The sequence below is a fragment of the Mirounga leonina genome, unplaced genomic scaffold, assembly GCF_011800145.1.
Source record: "Mirounga leonina isolate KUSES-001 unplaced genomic scaffold, KU_Mleo_1.0 Mir_95, whole genome shotgun sequence".
Taxonomy (NCBI): Eukaryota; Metazoa; Chordata; class Mammalia; order Carnivora; family Phocidae; genus Mirounga; species Mirounga leonina.
In genome coordinates, this window is record NW_023270865.1 from 4,809,263 (window position 1) to 4,829,575 (window position 20,313).

Here is a 20,313-nt window from a genome sequence, read left to right on the forward strand (position 1 = left end):
CCTGGGTGCTGCTGCAGGCCATGCGGTGGGCCACAGACCCCTCTCCTGGGGAGGGGCGGCCACTAGTTAGAGCATCTGTGCTCCAGGCCCGGTCATAACCCCGGCTCATTCCCCTGCCCTCCCCTGGGGGTCTTTGTTATGCTGCAGAAAGAGCTAGAGCTCTGGACGGACTCCCAACCACCCCTCACCGGCTGTGTGACTCCTCCTGTCCCTTACTGCTCCAAGCCTCAGTTTCCTTACCTGCAAGGTGGGAACAATTGTTCCCTTGCAGAGGTGTTGCTCTGATTAAATGAGACCGTGTTCAAGCCCCCAAGATGGGGCCCCCAGGCAAGGCTTGCTCTTGGCCCGGCTCAAGGTCTGCGTCCTGCATTCATTCCGCCTTCTTCAGTGAACAGGAGCTCGGGTCAACTTGCCTGCATTAACACAACAACACCTGTCCTTATACAGGTACAGCTTGTTTTGATACCAGCATCACGTTTTAAATATGTACCTTGTCGGTCAGAGTTTTCCAGAGAAATAGGACCAATAGGATGCATAGATGGATGGATGGATCAACGATAGATATAAAAAGATATATTTTAAGTAATTAGCACACATGGTTGTGAGGCTGGCAAGTCTACAATCTGTAGGCCAGACCCCTTGACACAATCAGCTAGAAGTCTGGAGACTTAGGCAGGAGTTGATCCTGCCACCTTGAGGCAGAATTCCTTGTTCTCTAGGAAACATTAGTGTTTGCTCTGAAAGCCTTCATCTGATTAGATGAGGCCCACCCACATTATCAAGCGTCCTCTCTTTGACTTAAAGTCAATTGACGATAAACGTTCGTGATATATACAAAATATTTTCACAGGAACACCAGCATTAGTGTTTGCCCAAACCTCTGGGCACCATGGCTTAGCCAGGTTAATCCATAAAGCCAACCATCCCTGTACCCTTTACAGGCAAGTGGTCAACTCTTTTCAGGAAATTCCACCCTTGAAAATATCACCATGCATGCAAAAGAAAAAAAAAAATTACTAAGTTTTACTCAAGAGGGATCCACTAGAAGAGCTGATAACACTCTGGGGCAGGTTAAGGCCTCGGGCTGTTGGAGGCTGCCTGGGGAGGCAGGCACAGTTCCTCACGCAGAGGAAAGTGTAGAAGGCGCAGGCCTGCTCTGCTGTGTTCACCCCAGAGCCCCCAGGCTGCCGTCAAGCATACAGGCTTTCCTGGGCTCCCACCTACTGCCATGTGCTTGGGGTCAGATCCCAGGGGAGCCAGGATGGCAGGCTCTTGCCCTCAAAACCCCTGCCAGTGTTGCCCTGCCTTTCACAGGGGAATTGTTCCAACCTCCATAGTGATCGAGGGCCCGCTGGTCCTGCAGGACCAGGAAGCCACAACCCAGTCAGAAGGGGGAGGCTGCCAGGCTGACTGTGGAGGGGATAGGTTCACCGTGGGGCTGTCATGGGACCTCGAGGTTGGGGGGAGGTAGGAGGGACGTTTCTACATCTTGAGAAAGTCAGGGAAGGATTCTTGGAAGAGGTGACCCTGAGCGGTCTTGAAAATCCTGTAGCAATTTTGTAAAGATTGAAACCCAAACAACCTGAGCCCGTTTGTTAGGATCAAAATGAAAGGGCAATGTCTTGAGAGAGACTTACAACTTTCTCTATGATATGAATTATATAAATGGTCCAAGCCGAGTGTCACAAATTCCGTATTCCCACTGCGTACTCTTCTCCCATTCCTGTATGTCTGAATTGGGCTTATCAGAAGTTATCCCCGGGAATTTCATACAAATCTCTTCAAAACAGCTTAAGCTCATTTATATGCAGTGTATAAGGCAGCTTAAACCAGAGCAAAGTGGGGGAAAGTGACCGAAAACCAAACAAGCAACAATGGCCTTGAACGTTTCCAAAAAGGTTGACGATCCATTATAGGCGTAACGCCGGTTTGGGGGCACCTAAATGATCTGAGTGCCTTTGAAAAATCAATCTGGACAGTTCAGGAACCAGAGAACTAACAAACCCATGGGGACATCTGAGTGTCCCTTTACGGTTTGAGCCTTTCTGCTTGCTGGAGAATTAATGACTCGTTAATACGCAACAGGGATTTATTGAGGGACTTCTTCGCAGCAGTGGCCCCTATTCAGTGGAGTTTTTGGAGGGGAAAGTGAGCACAGAACCAAATGTGTGCTTAGAAGTCTGATTTATACGTTAATGAAAGTCAGGGGCTCAGGGGCAGGAAGAGCAAGGGTGACTGCCTGTGAGCTTGGCCCCAGGAACAGTGTGCCCCAGGCGGGACTCACGGGCACTTATGGATGCGGGGCTGGTGAGCAAACGGTCAAGAAAGACTGCTTGAGACAGTTTTGGTGCAAAAAACTGCCTTTATTCTAGCCTGGGGGCTGGAGCGTGGGTAGGAAGAGCTGCAATGGGATTGAGAGGAGTGGCTGATTCTGTACTTTGTAGTTAGTAGGCGTCAGGGATAGCGAAGTCTCTAAGGAATTTGTGTCTGTTGAAAGTGAGGCTTGTAGGACCTGAGAGGGCTAACTCTTGTCAAGGTAGGTTACCCTTCGTAGTAAAACTTTAGCCATGAGACCCTTTAGCAATGCCACATCTGTATGTCTTAGATGTGCATCAGTGACCCACATGTAACATTTTTTCTTTTTCTTTTTTTGGTTACGTTTCTCTTGCCTTTGTTCTCATTTCCCCCTGAACAATTTTGACCCTTAAACCTTTAGAGTTGCTGAGGGTGCAAGGTTTCATCTTCTCTAACCTCTTCTTGCTGAATGAGGAGGGTAGAGACATCCTTTCTTATGGGTCAGTGTTGGTCAGTTGGGAATTTATATGTAGGAATTTTGAAAGAAAGAGGCAGCTGAATCCAAGGTAGACAGCATATATGAATCTCCTTGAGTAGAAAGGATCATCCATCCACTTGAAGTTATGGCAATGAAGGAGTCTAGGCACCAGGTGGAGGGATGTCCGAAAAAACAGCAAAACATGATTACAATTATCATGCAAAAGAAGTCCCAATAAGAGTCCTTTGATGACCAGAATCCCCCTCCAGTCCAGGAGTGTAATTATGAAAGGAGTGGGAGGGATCCTTTGAAACGCCAATTTGAGTATTCATATCTTTTAGCAACCCTGTTACATTTTTGTGACAATCCGGAATATATACACAACGTTCCATTTTGATAATGGCCCAGGTACCCCCTTTGCCACTGTCAAAACATCGAATGCCATTCTATTTTGTAGGACGGCTTTATGCGTCTGTGTCACTTCAGTATCTAACAGGGCAATGCTATTTGGGGAGTCATTTAGGGTTTTGACCGTGTACTTATTAAGGGCTTCCATGTGCCAAGTGACATCCTCCAGTCCTAAAGAGGGAACAAAGGTGGACCTTAGGTGGTCATACCAATGAAACATGGGACATGTCCACGGTTGTTTTGAATTTGGAAGGTTGGCCACGTTAGTAATGTTTTCATAGCGCGTTGGTGCATCCAGGCAAAACCCAGAGTACAGTGGCTAGCTGACCTAGCCAGCCTGGGGGAAGCCATGGCCGTAGGTTAGAGCCGAGTAGCCACTGGGTCCCATTAGGAGCCGGCTGCCTAGTTCTGGGCCTCCCTGTCTAATCAGTAGCAGACTACTCGGTGGCCTGAAGAACAATGATTTGTGAACCTGTTGCTGATGACAGGCATCTTAACTGCCCTGTGACGTTGCCCATGTATCATAAGTATGGTTTCTCTGTTCCCAGCATAGAATTGTTTTCTGACTCAGCCATCCTATTGTGGGGGTGAGCCATACATATCCGTCCCAGATCTGATATATTCCATCCTGTGTATACCGATAAGGTGGGGTTTATCGTTTAGGCATTCTCTGGTGTGTATTTATTTGTGGACGAGTAGATTCAGTTAGAACTTTACTGGTTTGGGATCTGATTATGGCCTGGATGATTCCAGGTGGCACTGATCATAGGCCAGAGGCCATATTTGCTCTGCGATAGAGCTATCATGTAATATAGTAGTACTTGGGTCCCAGGTCATATCTGAGACATAAATACATGAGGAATGCCCCATGATAGGGAGATCCACCAAGGCAGACCAGATGTGCCGAATACAGGCAGAATCCCATGTATCCAGCACGCTGTTTGATTTTGAAGTTCAGCATAATGCTGTGCCCATGTTAAGAAGGAATTATCAGTATAAATTGGAAAAAAGAGAATGAGAAAGAGAGGTACAATGTTCGCTGTCATTTGAAGGAAGCCTAAGGTTTTCTACATGATCACGGAAGTAAGAAAGCATGTAAGCTGGCACCCTGGGGTCCTGTGAGGAAGATACAGTTTGAATTCTTAATATATGAATCCACGAGGAATGGCCTTCTAATTGTGGCGGTGATACATGATATGACCTGTAAGGGCCCTTCCGTTTTGGAGTCAATCCCCGGCTGTATTAGACTTGCAATCCTTTACATAAACCACATCTCCTGGGTCTATATGAGGTGGGTTATTAGTAAATGTCAGATCAGGTTTAGGGAGGATATGGTCTGCATATTGGTGTAGAGATTTATGGATTAACCCAGCCTCAAGTGAATAATTCAACAAAGCATTATAGTCTCCATCTCTTGACAGGTCTACAGTGAGAACAAGCATCCAGATAGTAATTCAAAGGGGCTTACCCCTATTCGTTGCTCTGGGGCAATTCTCATTCTGAGAAGTCCTACTGCTAAATGAGTAACCCAGTTTTCTTGAGTGGCAATGCTTACTTTTGGCAAGATGTCGTTTTAAGGTGTGGTTGGCCTTTTCCACCTTCCTGGAACATTGTGGATGCCAGGCCGAATGCAAATAGTAGTTAATTTTTAAGTCCAGAGCTATTTGCTCAGTTATTTGTACAATAAAAGATGGTCCAATGTCACTTTGTGTGGACCGAGGGAATCCAGTTCTAGGGGTAATTTCCCTTAATAAACTTTTTGTCACTTCAGTGACCTTTTCTGTTTCACAAGGGAAGGCTTTTATCCATCCAGGAAAGGTGTCTACATAGACCAGTAAGTATTTATATCCTTTATAAGATGACATTTGTAAAATCCATCTTATGGAGTTGCCAGTCCTCCCCAGGATATGTCCCCCCACTTTGGACTGGTTTTAAAGGGGGCGATAATTGTGCCCTCTGCATTTACTTGGGTGCAAACAGCACAAGATTGGTAATGGTTAAGTTAATCCCATCAAAAGTGTTCATAATCATCTGTTCCAGGGCCTTTTTACCCAAATGAGTAGCCTGATGTATACCCTGCGTTAGTTTCATTGGTTGCCTTTGGGTATAAAGACTTTTCCTCTATCATTTATAAACCAGTCTTGTGCATTTTTGGAAAACCCCCATTCTGGGGCTACCTGGATGTCTTGGTCTGAGTAGACCGGGGCTCTGTTTGTTACTGGTGTCAACACGTACAGGACCTGCAGGCTCTGCGCAGCTTGCTTGGCAGCACGCTCCGCCAGGTCATTCTCATTAGTGTCCCTAGACGTGTCCTTCTGACGTCCCCTGCGGTGAATTACAGCCTCCATCTTAGGCTTGTGTGCAACCTCTAAAAGGGCTGTTATTTCAGGTCCATATTTAATGGGAGAGTTATGACTTGTTAATAACCCTCTCTCTTTCCAAATTGCCCCGTGCGTGTAGGACTAGGAAAGCATATTTAGAGTCAGTATAGATATTTATCCTGAGACCTGTTGCCAATTGTAAAGCACAAAGGAGCACTATTAGCTCCGCTTTCTGGGCAGATGTATTTGCTGGGAGGGCTCTGACCTCGATAGTCTGCGTTAGATGGGCCATAGCGCACCCTTCACCATCTGCATTACCAATAGGAGAATCTTCTGAGTCTGATCTGCTAGAATAAGCAAGATCAATAACTTCTGAACAATTATGTTCTATAGGAGTACGATGGTCACGTCCGGGCATAAGGGCAGCTGGGTTTGAAGTCTGGCAGGTCTCAAGGACCTCTTCAGGTATGTCTAAAAGCCTGGCCTGGTACTTAGTAAGTCGGCACCCCCATCATCCATCGGTGGCCTTTAGTTTCTAAAACACGTGGACCTGATGTTATGTCATCACAGGAGACTTTCCCAGGAGGGCAATCCCAGCCACCACTCGAAGACAAGCCGGCCACCCTTGTGCTACATTGTCAAGTGACTTTGAAAAATAGCCCAGCAGTCTCATTTCATTTCCTCATTTTTGGGTCAGAACTCCCAAAACTTGACCCTGTTTTTTTGCCATACGTAAAGCAAAAGAGTTTTTTCTAAGTTAGGTTGAGCCAAAGCTGGGGCTGATAAAGGCTTAGCTTCTAATGCTTTGAAGGTGTCTGCTGGGCTTTAGTCCAGAGTAAAGGCTCTTGCCTTTAATTGAATCATACAATCGCTTGGCTAAGAGCCCAAGTCCAAGAATCCACAGGCGGCAAAAGCCTGCCATGCCTAGGAAAGTGTGGAGTTTTTTGCAGTTGGGGGCTCAAGATCGAATAAAATCTTTTTTCTAACAGTAGATAGAGTTCCATGACCGGATGTTAGTTCGTACCCCAAATATTATACTTTCTGTTTAGATATTTGTGCCTTTTTAGGGGAGATGTGATAACCTCTGTCTGCCGAGAAATTAAGTGAGGTTACAGAATTGCTATCAGACATTTCCTCTGTGGGACTACGCATTAAAATATCATCCACATATTGAATTATAGTCCCTTGAGGCAAGAATCCCTCATGGAGGTCTTTACTAAGGTCAGCCCCAAATAAGTGAGGATGGTCTCTAAAACCCTATGGCAAGACTGTCCAAGTTATTTGGCAGCCTGTGGGCTTGAAGGTGAGGCCCATTTAAAAGCAAACAGTGGCTGTGTTTCCTCACTCAGAGGGATGCAAAGGAAGGCGTCTTTTAAATCAAGTAGTGTTATACTCAACTAATGAATCACTGAACACTACATCAAAAGCTAATGATGTATGTTGGCTAATTGGATTTAAATAAAAAAAATAAATCACGTACTCTAAACCACTTGTCATCCCCAGGAACCTGGGTGAGAAAACTATATGGATTTGGTACCTTGGGATGAATAGGGACCACTGCCTCATTTATAGCTCTTAAATCTTATGCCTTTTGATATTTCCCATTTGGCCTCTTTACTGGTAAAATTGAAGTGTTATAAGGAAATTGACAAGGCCCTAAAATACCATGTTTGAGAGACTTGTCTATAAGTGGTTGTAACCCAGCTTTTATTTTGCCTCTGGTTTTAAGGGATAATGTCTCTTACGAGGTTTTGTGATTGGGTGTTTTAAGGTCACTTTAACTGGTTGGGCTTTAAGAGTCAATCCTGGGACATCGCAATCCCAGACCTGTGGGTTTACTACCTTCCAGATATTAAAAGGGATATCAGGGTAAGGGTCTGGTTCTCCAGGTGCTAAAGAGGACAACCTATACTCTTCTTTAGTAAGAGCAAACCTACTCCCTAGTTTATATATTAAGTCTCATCCAAGGAATGGAGTGGAACAAGACGGAAGGACCAGAAAAACTAAATTTCAGCAGATGTCAGATGCCGACTGATTTATAAAGTGCATGTTTAAAATAGTTATTCCCTCCTGTGTCTTAGGTCCAGGTTTGTGTATTTACAAATAGCTTCTATTAAGCCACCCTGAAACAGAGCCGGGTTGTCATCAGCAATTTGAGGGACTTTCTGAATTTTGTTCAAATTTACAGGTTTGAAAGATCCTTTTTTCATTCCTTCTATCAGGCAAGTGATCATAGGATCCCGTCTCTCTCTTGCTCCATTTTCCTGATAGTTTCAGTGTGGCTCAGTCATTGGGACAGCAGTGCCCCCTACCAGATAACGTTCTCTATCTCTCGTGGCCAGTTGGACAGCAAACTCTGGAGCCCCTGTCCAGATATGGTTCCATTCCTCCAGGGTGCAACAAAGATAGCATGATATATATAATATCATCCATATATACATATATATGTGTGTGTGTGTATATATATATATACACATATATATGTGTGTGTATATATTATCTTGTCAGGTCAAATCAAACACAATGGCTACTTGTTGAAAACTCTCAATAAATTGAGAAAGGTTCTCAGAATATTGACCTAAGAGTTGTTTTATGGAGAACGGGACATGGACTCTGATAGTGCCTATTTCTCCATTAGCAACCTCCCTAAGGGGATATTTAGGGGGAGCTCCCAGGAGACAGGGAGTTCCGCTCCTGGTATGTCCAGCTGGGCTGGGAGCAGAGGGGTCTTGAGGCTTGTAAGGAGGAGGGCTAGTGACAGCAGCAATATCCTCTTTATGCGGAGAGGCTTGCGATTCCTCTGTTAGCCTAGGTTTATTAGGAGGAATGGCCCTATTTAGATAATCATCATCCAATATATCAGGAGGGGGTTTATTAGCCTGGTTAGTGGCCAAACACATTCTGCAAGAGGCCCTTAGGTTGGGATCCTGATTTAGGGCCATGAAGATACCTCTATCCACTTGCCCTGTTTCCTACAGAAGAGATCTAACTGATAGATCATATTCAAGTTTAATGTCCCATTAATGGGCCATTTTTCCTCATCTCCTAGGGGGTACCAAGGTGATGCAGTGTTACAGAAGATCAGGCTTTTCTTTCTTAAATCTTGCCATCTGAATTGATTCTGGTGGGTTAAAAAGCATCCCAAGAGAGAATCCTTGGGGACTGAAGAAGAACCCATGTTCCTAGAAAAGTAGAGAAGGTCCATTACCAAGGAAATCCCCCCTCCCGGCTTCTGGGGGGAGTCCCATGCAGGATACGTCAGAGGTTCCCAGTGTCAAAGCAACTGGAGACATCCTCCAACGAAATTGCTATGAACACAGCCTTTCTGTGCCAGGATCCCTCCACTTCTCCATTATGTCCTACACTACAAACGGGGGCCAGTGAATGGACCTAAATGAGGTGCTGTGCTGAGAAGAACGCACTGTTTTTAACCCAGGAAAACACTAGAAAGGTTTTACAAGGGGAAATTACCCAATGCTGTAAGCAGCTAGTAGAGGACATTGACGGAAAGCAGTAAAGATAGAAATCCATCATGATCTAAGCGATATTCCAACACATGTGGTCTTTCACAGCCAGCTTCCCTTGGAAGCAGGTTCCTGCTTGGGTTTTAATTCAATCGGATATTGGTTTTGGCTGGCTCCATGCGGAGGTCCCATGGCCAGAAGAGGCTAGACCAGGGATGTGAAGGGGATCACATTAGACCAATGAGGAGGAAACCTCATCCGGGAGTCTTAAGATTGGCAGCCGTCCTGGTGACTTAGGTGACTGTCTCTTGCCCTTAGATGGACAACTTTGTAATAAGGATGGAAATAAAGAGAGGGCATCAAGTTTCTGGGTCTCATTACCATTCTGGCCAGGGCACTAATTTCCAGCCAAACGGTAGGCTCTTGTTCCTCCTTGTAGAGTAGCCCGGGCTAGAGGACTGCAGCCTGAGCAATCCACGTGAACGTGTTCCACTAAGACCGCACTCCTTGAAGAGCCCCTGGAATGAGAGTAAAGGAGAGGGAGTCACTGACCAAGTTTAAACCGTGGCTCGGGGTCCAGATGAGAAGATAGGCCCAACATTGGAAGCCAAAATATGATGTGGGGTAGTGAGCGAATGGTCAAGAAAGAATTCTGGAGACATTTTCGGTGCAAAAAGTGCCTTTATTTAGGCACAGGGGCTGGAGCGTGGGTAGGAAGAGCTGCAATGGGATTGAGAGGAGTGGCTGATTCTGTACTTTGTAGTTAGTGGGCGTCAGGGATAGCGAAGTCTCTAAGGAATTTGTGTCTGTTGAAAGTGAGGCTTGTAGGGCCTGAGACGGTTAGCTCTTGTCAAGATAGGTTACCCTTCATTACCTAGTAAAACATTAGTCATGAGACCCTTTAGCAATGCCACATCTGTATGTCTCAGATGTGCATCAGTGGGCCACACGTAAGATGGTTCCATTTTGGTTACATTTCTCCGGCTTTTGTTCTCCTCCTTGTTTATATCTCCCAGTTCTGGAGACTTGAAGTCCAAGATCAAGATGTGGGCAGGTTCAGTTTCTCCTGAGGCCTCTGTCCGTGGTCTGCACAGAGCCCCTTTGCACTGTGGCCACCCATGGTCTTTTCTCTGTGGCGACATGCCATGTGTGTCCTAATCTCTTATAAGGACACCAGTCCTGTTGGACTAGGGCCACTCCAATGGCCTCATTTTAGCTGAATCCCCTCTTTCAAGGCCCTACTTCCAAATATAGTCACATTCTGAGGTTCTGGGATTAGGGTTCAATGTAGGAATCTAGAGGGACACCATTCATCCCACAGCACTTCTTTAGATGGTGGGGAAATGGGGGGATATCCACCACCATCTCTCCAAGGAGGTGATATTGTGAAGGCGGGACAGGTGGGGAGTCAGCCATGGTGGGGGAGGGGGAGCTTCCAGATGCAGGACCTGGCCAGGCACTCCAAGCATGGCCAGGAGGCCAAAGTGGCTGCAGTTGGGTAGAGTGGAGTCAGAGGGGCTGGATGGGCTGGAGAGGGACCCAGGCTAGACCTGCAGGACCCAGGAAGGGCTTGGGCTTGATAGAAATGTAGAGACACTCTGGTATAATTTTAACCTGCAAGTTGTCTTTACCTTCCTGGTAGCTAGTTGTCAGAGCTGGAGACCTGGAATGTTTTCTTGGTCTAGTTTGGATAGGAATTCCTTTCTGTCCTCAGGGTCAGCTTCTATGCCCCTTCCTCCATCACCCCCAAGGCCAGATCAGCCTGACAAGTGCATTCAACTACTTGGCCCAACTATTTCCACCAAATTAAATTTCCGATTTGCAAAGGCCTCACTCTGTCTTTCTGGCAGTTCTCGCTGAGCGGGCAGCCCAGGGGGTATATCACGCCTGTGTCCTGATGGAGGGGGGAAGGCGGCTATGAGGGCTCAGGGGTTCCTGACAGGAAGTATGTGTTAGAATCCCGATGGACATTAAGATGTTTGTATAAAGGGCCAGGACCACATGCAAACCTCCTTCCTGGGCTGTCTTGTCCCCAGCTGCCCTGCTCAAGCCCTGGTGTGTATAAGGAGAAGGGCCAAGGTCAACCAACACTGTATACCAACAGATGGCCAGATTTCTTCTAGGATACTAGACATTTTTTTTCCCCCTGGGAGTCTCAAATTATAAGCTGGAAGTTGTCCCGTGCTGTTCCCACACAGCCATTCTGAAAGCAGAACTGTCTCAAGTGTCCAGCGAGGTGCTCTGACACATGGGCAATGAGGCTGGGTCTGTGACCGGGAAAGGCCACCCGATAAAACTGCATGACAGACTCTACAAAGCATTCAGTAGGACGGGGTCAGAAAAACCAAATTCAAGAGAATTGCTATTACATGTGCCTACACTTGAGACCAGACCACACAGACTAACGACTAAAGTGCAGGGAACGGATGAAAGTGTGACCTTCCCTTTTAAGTGCCATCCTCTGTGGCATTCATCCACACACTCAGCACAGCTGAACAGCGCACAGCGAGCAAGGGCCGCGCCTGGGGCAGGGTGGCCGGGGCCCCCGGCGCGGGAAACACACAGCCCACGTGGAGGCCACGCCACAGGGGGCAAGGAGTAGGCTTTGGGCTCAGACCGCCCAAGACTGGAATCTTGGGAAGGATATTTAAACCCTGAACCTCACTTTCTGACCTGTGAAATGGGGACGTTCCCATCATGGAGTTAGAGGTGACGAGGGGCGCTGCATGTAAAGGCCTTTGCAGATCGGCCCCTGCGGCATCTGATTTCCCTTCGCCACTTCTGTTCCCACTTTCTAAAAATAAAATGCTTCTCAAAAGGCGGTTTCCTACGCTCCACAGACAACTGCATCCCCCAATACACACACACACACACTTACACACCACACACACACCCCACACATTCATTCAAATACATTCACTCACACACTCACACTCGCTCACACACATTCACACACTTACACTCGCTCACACACATTCACACACACTCGCTCACACACATTCACACACTCACACCACACACTCACACACATTCACTCACTCACAAACACTCGCTCACACACACATTCGCTCACACACCACACACATTCACACACATTCGCTCACACACATTCACACACTCACACATTCACTCACTCACACACACTCACTCACACATTCGCTTACACACATTCACTCACAAACACATATTCGCTCACACACATTCACACACACACATTCGCTCACACCCACACATATTCGCTCACACACATTCACATACTCACACTCGCTCACACACATATTCGCTCACGCACCACACACACACACACTCACACACACATATTCGCTCACACACATTCACACACACACATTTGCTCACACACCACACACATCCACTCACACACTCACACACATTCGCTCACACACCCACACATATTCGCTCACACACATTTGCTCACACACATTCACTCACACACACATTCACTCACACACCACACACTCACACACATTCGCTCACACACACATACTCACACACCGCACACACACCCCACGTTCCCTCACACACATATTCCCGCCACCACAGACACACGCACAGTCTTGCACATGCGCCCACACCACCACAGGCTCAGATAAGTGTCAACTGTGACTCAAACGCACCTGCTTCTCAGGGACCAAACACACAGCCGCCTGCGTTGATGTTTCTGAAATCTGAGAACTCTCTGCTTCAAAGCCACATTTTTATCTTTTTTTTCCCTAGGAAAAGCCAATGCTTCGTCTTTTCCTCAGGCATTTGAAATACCACATCTTTTCATTCACTAGACTCTACATCTACCTGGGTCTGTTTTGGTGTTCGCTATTTTGCTTATTAATTTATTAGACACAAGATACTATATTGTTGGAATATATTATACTATTCAATATACTATATATGTGTGAACACTATACTCTTACATTATTGTTTGATATCTGGGAGGACAAGTTTCCTCCAATTGTTTTTCTTTCAAAATGTTTCTCTTTTAAAAAATGTTAATGCTTTCAGACATTTTCTTCCTATTATTTCATGTCATTTTTACTTTATCCCACTTGAACTTTTAGTCAATGGAAGTGGCCAAAACAACCCATAATACACTTCGTCAAAGGATAGTAAGGACTCAAGTTTTCCTAGCTCAAAACCCTGGAGTGCATTAGGTGAAGATGTGTTCCTCCCAGCTAAGATGTAAGGCAAAAGCTGGGCCTGAAAAGAAAAGTTACCACATGGCTGATAGTGAGCACAGGACTCTTAGAATGTAAATAATGCATGTATTCATAAGAAAAGAGGATTTAGAATGTAAAAAACAGTGAAATTAAATGAGTGGATATAAGATGCCAGATTATATTTAAAATGTGGAAAAGCGGATAGAAGATAGTACTGCAATCACTGTGGGGTGTGTGTATGTGAGTGTGTGTACTTGGAGGCTTGGGTGAGATGCGACAATAGATGATAAATCAAAAAGTAACATGTAGGGGCGCCTGGGTGGTTCAGTCGGTTAAGCATCTGACTTTGGCTCAGGTCATGATCTCAGGGTCCTGGGATAGAGCCGAGCTGTTGGGGCTCCATGCTTAGTGGGGTGTTTGTTTCTTCTCTCTCTGCCCCTCCCCTGATTGTGCTCTATTTTTCTCAAATAAATAAATAAAATCTTTAAAAAAAAAAGTGACATTCAAACCTTCATCCTGAGAATTAGAAAAGCCTAGCACATAAGCTTGTATTAAAAATAATCAGTGTAATCATTGCTAGAACTAAAAAATAGGATATGTAACTTTCAAAGACCAGAGAATATTATAAAGCACCTCCTCCATACCAGCCAAAAAATTAAGTTAAAGTAAATTAAATTTAAAAAACTAAAATTAAGAAACAACAAAGAAGTGGAAGATAAATCCAAAGAACAAGATAAGAGAAGTAAGCAGAAATGTAGCAACCAGAATAAAAAAATATAAATGATGTAATACCCCAGAGTGAGAAAGAAAACTTTCAGAAAGTTCCTTAAAACAAAATACAAGCATGTGCTCTTTATGAGTCGTGCCTACAAAAAGCTGATGTGCTTAGGTTAGACGTTGAAGGAAGTGTCTTAGAGCAGAAGGAAGCCAACTTTGTTCTAATTCAAGATTCTCTTGGCTATTTTAGCATTTTGCATTTCCACTTTTGGAATCAGCTTGCCAAGCTTCAGGATGCTGGAATTTTGCTTAGGATTGGGTTCAACCCACAGATCAATCTGAGAAAATTGGCATCCTTACAATGCTGGCAATCTATGGAGATGAAAAGCCCTCCACTCACAGAGCGCTTTTTTCTCCCAAAGATGCTTTGTAGCTTTCATGTAAAGGTCTTGCACATATTTTGATGTATCTATTTCTAGGTATTTGATTTTTACACTATTGTAAATGATGCATTTTTGAAATTTCTTGCTCTCCTTGTTTATTGCTGGCATTTAGAAATACAATGGATTTTTTGGTGTTTTGGTTTTATATTCAGTAACCTCTCTAAATTTACTAATGTGAATACTTTATTTAGATCTCATTGGTTTATCCAGGTACACAATCATGTCCTCGGCAAATAATGAGTTTTATATCTTTCTTTGTAATTCTTCTGCCTTTTTTCCCTTTGGCTTGTCACACACATACAATATAATGGTGAATTGTGTGATATCATCGACTCATTCCTGATCTATGGGGAAAGCTTCAATATTCCATCATTAAGAGGTTTACTTAAAGATTTGTTTATGTTTTGTATTAGATCAAAGATGGGACATTCTATTCCAGGTTTTCAAGTGTTTTGGTGTTTTTTAAAATGCATTAAATTTCATAAAATGTTTTACTTTTCTGCATCTATCTAGATGATATGGTTTTTATACTCTTGATGTTAATGTGGCAAATTAGATAGAATTTTAAGTGTTAAATCAATCTTACATTGTAATAAACCCAAATTTGACCTGATGTATTATTATTTTCATATGTTGTTAAATTTCACTTATGTTTTATCTAGGATTTTTGCATCTGCATTCGAAAGAAAGACTGGCCTACCATTTTCCTTTCTGTGACGTCCTTGATGGGTTTTGGTAATAATGTTAATGCTGGCCTCAAATCTGAGTGGGAAGTCATCTCTTCTTTTTCATTCTTTGAAAGAGTGTGTAAAATGGATGGCTATGTGACATGTAGTCATTTCCCTTTTTCCATTTATAATATTGGTTATACATATAGTCTTTCTTTTTTCTTTCTTTTTCCTTTTTTTAGTTAACATTTTTTGGTTTTATTTAAATTCAAGTTAGTTAACATATACTGTATTATTAATTTTGGGATAGTCTTTTTCCTTTTTCTTGATCAATTTTATTGAGGTCTTCAAAGAAAGAGCCTTTTGCTTTTTCTCTATTGTAAATTTGTTTTCTATTTCGTGGATCTCTGCCCTTGTTTTTATTCATTCTTTCTTCTACATTTTAGATTTGTTATTCTTTTCCCAGTTTCTTGAGAGGCTGACTTTCAGCATGTCTTCTTTGTAAATAATTTCAGGCTTTGAATTTTTCTCTCACACTCAGCTTTAGCTTTCCAGCACAGGTTTTAATAGGTCATATCTTCATTATCCCTTACTTTCAGATATTCTCTAATGTATTTTCTGATTTCTTCTTTTACCCATGGATTATTTAGATTTGTACAGTTTAATTTTCAAACAGTTGGGGGATTTTCTAGATTCCCCCCCCCCCGACTTTACTTCCACTGTGGGAAGAATATTCTCTTTATTATTTTAACTTTGAAAAGTTTTTGGAGACTGGCTTTATTGCCCAGCCATGATCAGTTTTGGTAAATGCTTCATGTATGATTCAAAACAATGTCCATACTGTGGGCTTAGAGGGCAGTACTCTATATATGTCAATTAAGTCATTTGCTAATTGTATTATTCAACTTTTTTTGCTTTTAATCATTTTTTTTTAAAGATTTTATTTATTTATTTGACAGAGAGAGAGACAGCGAGAGCAGGAACACAAGCAGGGAGAGTGGGAGAGGGAGAGGCAGGCTTCCCACCAAGCAGGGAGCCCGATGTGGGACTCGATCCCAGGACCCTGGGATCATGACCTGAGCCGAAGGCAGACACTTAACGACTGAGCCACCCAGGCGCCCTGCTTTTAATCATTTTGTAACACATTTGAAATGTGTTAAAATCTACCATTATAATCGTGAATTCATCTATCCTCTACGTCTTGTCAATTTTGCTTTACATATATTTTAAAGCTCTGTTATCAGATGCATAGATTAAGATTTGTGATATCTTCTTAGTGAATTGACCCCTTTATCATGTTCAGATGTTTATATCTGGTAACACTTTTGCCTTAACGTTGACTTTGTCTCCCATCAGTGTAGGTATATCAACTTCTTTTGGTTTGGTTACCTAGCATATCATTTTCCATCCTTTTACATTCAACCATCCTGTGTCTTGATGTTTAAAGTCTGTTTTTTGTAAATGGTGTATAGTTGGGTTTTAAAAGCTATGAGTCACAGTCTTCATCTTTTTTCATGGAATATCTAGGCTGTTTACACTTAATGTAATTACTGATAGAGTTGTGTTTGTATCTACCATTTCACTGTTTGCCTTTTATTCCATCCCTCTGCTTTATGTTCCTTTTTTCTCTTTTCATGACTTCTTATGAATTAATCAATATTTGCATCATTTTATTTTCCCCACATTAATATCGGTTATACATTCTTGCAATATTCTTATAGTGGTTACCTAGAGAACTTTTTATTTTAAAATCAGGAAAAAAATCTATTTAAACAAGTATCAAAGTATGCTTCAGAGCATATTCAGAAAATATATCAAAATGAAAATAGCAATTATAAATTAATGCCAGATAAACTATAACTCAGTGTATGTTGGTTTGTATTATATAAACTGGGTGAAGACTAATAAAACTACATATCCCAGAACCCCCTTTTCTGTATGGTTCTGTTTAGAGTTGAAAGGAGAAATGCACAAAACTTGGAAGGTGGGAATGCTCAGCCTTAGCAGCAGAAGTCACTAATCATAGAAGGCTGTCATGGTCAGCTATAGTGACAGGCAAGTGCAAAGACAACTGGTAGACCCTAGCTGTCTTTACGTTCCCCTGCTCTGGGCCCAACTCATCCTCCTGACTGCTGGCCCTGCTAACCAACCATGTCCCCAGGCCACCACCAGGCACCTATAAGACAGGTGGCAGTTACTCAGAGGCAGTATATCTCCCTTGAGGCAGAAGTTTTCCTAGATTTTGCCACGGGCACTGCCCTTTGTGGTCCCACTATGGAGGCTAGACCTGCAAGCTACCTTATGTCCACTAGCTCTGGGGCTTCAGTGAGCTGGTGAATAGCTTCTCTGATCCTCCCCTTCCCTTTCTAGACCTTCATTCGATGAGCTCCTCCCACACCTGTAAGCCCTAATTCCTAGGATAAGTCCCTTATTCTCCTATTCTCATAGTACTAACAGCGGCTCTGTTTTTCTGATAGAATGCTGACTTCCGTACAAGACAAAGAGGATTGACTAGAGACAGGTGGCCATTTTATACTGTTAGATTGTACAGTTCAGAAAGGTTACATAACTTTAATGAATCTTCAATTACCAAACAACAATATTTAAAAACAAAAGGCAAAACTATTCAGAAATACAAAAAAGAAATTGCTAGAAACATGGCTTCATGCTATATCAACTTGAAAACACTGATGTTTTGCTAGAAAGATGCAAATAACTCAAGAGGACTTGATAAATAGGAAACCAGGAAAGAGCTCTTGAAATTTTAGAAGTTATAAAAAATCTGTCTTCGGTAATGTTGCTGTGTTCAGATAATTTTACAAATCATTATCATGAAATCTTTAGGGAACAAATGCCAATATTTAAACTACATAAGACTCACAGATGCAAAAACTTTAATAAAATATTAATGCATATTGTCTAGTAGTCTATCCCAGTAATAATCCCCCCAGTCTAAGTGTATATCTTATTGCTGGAATGTAAAAATAATTTAACATAAACGAAGTCATTTTATAATTCTTGAATGAATAACTAGGTCAAGGGGAAAAGGCTATAGCATTCTTGATAAATATAAAATATAATATATATTTAATATAAATACATAAAATATTTGATAATATTCATTTCTGAATTTTAAAAAACTTCTAGAACTAGGAATATAATGCAATTTTCTTGTAATCTAATAACCTATTTGAAACCATCAATTAAAGTATATTTAGCATTTTAAAAATATGGGCACTCCCCTTAAAATCAAGAATACAAAAAACCTTCAGTCACTGGTATGGTTCATCATTGATTTGAAATTTTAGACAATGAGATAAGATGAGAAAAACATGAAGCTTCATATTGCAAAGTAGTAAGCAGCATTATCTGTCTTTACAGACAATTTGATTGTTTACCTGAAGAGCCCAAGGGAATCAACTTCTTAAAACTGCTTTAATTAATAACAAACTCAGATGGAGTGGCCGGTTAACAATCCAACATACAGAAATCAGTATCTTTCTTTCTTTCTTTTTTTTTTTTTTAAAGATTTTATTTATTTTATTTGAGAGAGAGAGAGAATGAGAGAGAGCATGAGAGGGGAGAGGTCAGAGGGAGAAGAAGACTTCCCGCTAAGCAGGGAGCCCGACGTGGGACTCGATCCCGGGACTCCAGGATCACGACCTGAGCCGAAGGCAGTTGCTTAACCAACTGAGCCACCCAGGTGCCCCCAGAAATCAGTATCTTTCTGATATAGTAGCAATAACAAGGAAAGTTTAAAAAATCATCTCTATATTTTTAGTAAAAAAAAAATTCCAGTAATAAACTTAAAGAGAATATGCGGAGTCTCTGTAAAGTCACTAATAACATTTTATTCAGAGACACAAATTTCTGAATAAGTGAAGTTGACAAATATCCTTCTGGGTAGGAAGACGTATTAATTTTTATATATATTTAATATAATTTAGTAGAACTAATTCATAGAATCTAAAAATGTAATAGTTAATACATTTGAATCTATAGAATTCTATTTTTTAACCTTGAAAAATTATTCTAAGATTTACCTAGAACAACACATTTACTGGAATACAACGATAATTTGTTTCTTGTAAAATAACATTTGCTTTTGGAGGAGGGAAACCAGCCCCCCTTACCAGATGTTAAACAGATCAATTTACAATCTAATAATTAAAATGGTATTTTTCTGGTCACGGAATGGATAGACCATTAATGATCAGAGCATAAAAAACCTTTAGAAACACACAAGTGTTTGTAAGAATTTAGTATGTCATAATCTCAATAATCAGAGAAATAGTAATTGGACTGAATGATTGTCTGAAAAAAGTAGATTTCCTATCTCACATTTTATAGGAAAATCAATTCAAAATGCACTAAAGTTTTAAATGTAGGATATAAAGGCAGATGGTGGAAATATATGTATTTGACTGGGGGAGGAAATGCTAAGCATGACTCTCAAAAAAAGCATCCTATAAATAGCTCTTCTCTTTGCTTTGGTTGATCATTATTCTTAAAGTTTGGGCTATATTTTATTCTATATTTATTTATTTATTTTTAAGGAATTTCTACACCCAACATGGGGCTCGAACTCATGACCCTGATATCAAAAGTCGCATGCTCCGTAGACTGAGCCAGCCCTATGCCCTCAATCATCATTCTTAAAATATTATACTAACCCATCAAACTGTCATTTTATGTTTCATGACCCACTAGTTGAAAATAGTATATATGTTTTTCTCTCAAATAATTCTCGCATAAAAAAAAACAAACAAACCAAACCAAACCTCACAGAAGTAGAAAATATTTTCCAGTGCTGAGCTTAAATTTACCATAAATATTTTTTCTCCCATGAAATTATGTGTCACGTTTTAGACATCAGGAGACTGGGTCCTAGGCTGTCCCAATTTGAATTTTAACTTTTCTACCTTTTAAAAACTAACCAGTAGACCGTAAAGAATGCACCGGTGTTGGCAATAATAGTTCACAGCTAGCTTCAAATCTCGGATTCTGGAAACGCCTTTGCCTGGCTGGCATGTTTTGTTTGCTTTGGGCATTCTGCAAATAAGATACTTTGGGAACACCACTTTCTATCTCTCCCAAAATAATTTGCAAACACTCTTGACTTGCTCAATGGTCACCAAACTGGTTTGTCATTTCATTGTTTAGACATGAAATGGATTCATCTGTCCATCACCAATCAAGCCTTTATTAACCTCCAACATAATCACAGCGATTATTTCCTATGACACTTCAAATTTCACTAACTCACTCTTAGAAATCAGTGGTAAAAGAACACGACGAAAGTTCCTCCCATCCCTCTCCAACAGCTGTGTCTTGTGGAGAACATGAA

General features: G+C 42.1%; 1 long non-coding RNA gene across 2 annotated transcripts in view; it reads right to left on the reverse strand.

Moving 5' to 3' along the window:
* Nucleotides 1-244: 244 nt before the first annotated feature.
* Nucleotides 245-20,313, reverse strand: part of LOC118006165 — a 31,987-nt gene continuing 11,918 nt past the window's right edge. For both annotated transcript variants that reach the window (XR_004677980.1, XR_004677979.1), the window contains 2 exons: nucleotides 9,348-9,484; nucleotides 245-413 (listed from right to left, as the gene is read on the reverse strand). This is a non-coding gene — a long non-coding RNA (uncharacterized LOC118006165). The remainder of the gene's footprint in view (nucleotides 414-9,347; nucleotides 9,485-20,313) is intronic.